We start from the raw sequence: 2,008 nt of genomic DNA, 5'->3' as shown, positions 1-2,008 counted from the left end.
ATGATGGGAGCAACCAACTCCTTTACTTCACAACAAAAGTTTACCTGAAAGGTGGTAAAATCTAAGTACAGCTCTAGTAGGCTTTTTAAAAACAGTTGAGAGGCAAAAACTCTAACCCAGAAAATTTTTATTTTCAAAATAAAAAACTTTGTACAGAACATTGTAGATCTAAGTAAATCTAAATACAGCAGTCTCCATGGTATGGTATGATGCAAGGGTTTGCTTTTAGCACAGTCCTTTCACATTCTAGCAATCAGAAGGCAAGTCCTCCAATGGGGGGGGGGGCCCAGAATATCTCGCTCTTATCTGTCAGAACATGTATTTCTAGAGTTCCTTCTTCACGAAATATACCTAGAGGATAGAGCACTCTCCACCTCAGATTGCACAGCTATTCACACTATAAAAACAAAGAGAGGACCGGAGATTTTCAATAGGACAGATGATTTATGAAACAGAACTGCAAGTCTGGAGACATAAGTATCTTTTGTTTCTATATTCCTCTCTCCTCCCCTCCCACACACACTAATGTAACTCCCAGAAAGGTATAAACTGTGGATCATTATGTACATACACAGTGCAAATACTGTGCAGAGAAGTCTAAACCCATGTTTTGTTCTAGTGCTCAATAAAAGCAAGTTGATTCTTCTACTATTCTACTGTACATTATTTATAACATTGCATTCTAAACCTTATACAAAGCTTATACAGTAGTTTCCATAACCAAACCAAGCGCATTTATACACTTTGTGGTTCTCTGGATCCAATTTTCATGGCACCTTCTTTTCTACAGCACTGAGTACACAGACCCCATCCACACAGCACATTAGAATTCTTCAGCTCTGTTTCTGCTGTACTCATGCTTCATTAACAACATCATGCGAAATATCCTTCTACAGTCATGCAGAGCCAGATACAGAAATATGGCTGGACTGTTAAGGAGGAGACCGTAGCACTAACCACATTTGTAAGTGCTCACAAACTGTATGCAACCCATTACATCTCCCTTTTTATTTATTTTTAAAAGCCTTTTTGATGAGGCAATTGTTCTTTCTCATCTGTTACTACAACTAGGGTGTCTCTTGAGAACATTATCTATTTACATTTATGCTGCCCTATGCAACTGGAAGAGTAATTCACTTTAAGCTGAACTGTAGCTTAGAAAGTCCTAGCTTTTTAATTTTTTTCAGAGGTAAGAAAATTCAGGCTTCCGATTCCAGTGACTGTTTGTCATTGCCCCTTTTCCTGATAACCAAATTCAACAAGTTACCATCTTTCACCCACTTGCAGTTGGCCAACAGCCACATGAACCACTACCCCTCTACTTAACCAAGCCCTGGTCTGGAGGCATCCCTCTTCCCCAGGACCAGTGCCAATTCTGCAAAGAAGCAGTTCTGCAGCTGCAGCAAGAGCAGGGAGAAGAGAACCCACAAACCCAGTAATTTAACAAAGCATACATTCTGTTTTAGACAGTGGTCACTCCACAATGTATACCAGTACGTTCACATCACTAGGCAACGCTAGTGCTGGTGCTGTGGAAGCTTTCAGCAGTGGCCTCCTCTCATCTGAGCAAAAATACAAAGTGCCACCTGCAACTGCTTCTGCTGCATTTTTTAAGTCTCTTGGAGAATCTCCCTTAAAATGGCCAATGTGCACTTTGACTACTCTATAAAACCAAATATTAGTGCTTGGAGACTGCTCAGCTGCAACTTTTAGGGCTTCCTTTTTGAACTTAAGAATGCATTGTTTTAGAGAATTCTTAGCTTCTATTTGATCATTTATGTTCAGTAAGAGTCTGTATTGCAGCAGAAGTTGGCCTGGAGTTAAGCACATACCTTTCCCAGCCTGGTTCTGTGGGGAACAGTACCCTGAATTTTCAGAACATGTCTTATCTTCTTGTGATCAACTTCAAAGCATAAATAAATCTGCAGTACAGATCACTGCATAAATAAAACTAATGGCTTAAAGCCTCATCTCCTTTGGCGGGGGGGGGGGGGGTTTTGTGCTTGAA

The sequence above is a fragment of the Aptenodytes forsteri genome, unplaced genomic scaffold (genome assembly GCF_000699145.1).
Source record: "Aptenodytes forsteri isolate BGI_AS27 unplaced genomic scaffold, ASM69914v1 Scaffold257, whole genome shotgun sequence".
Classification (NCBI taxonomy): Eukaryota; Metazoa; Chordata; class Aves; order Sphenisciformes; family Spheniscidae; genus Aptenodytes; species Aptenodytes forsteri.
The sequence above is the reverse complement of the archived record's forward strand: the minus strand, read 5'-3'. Positions refer to the sequence as shown.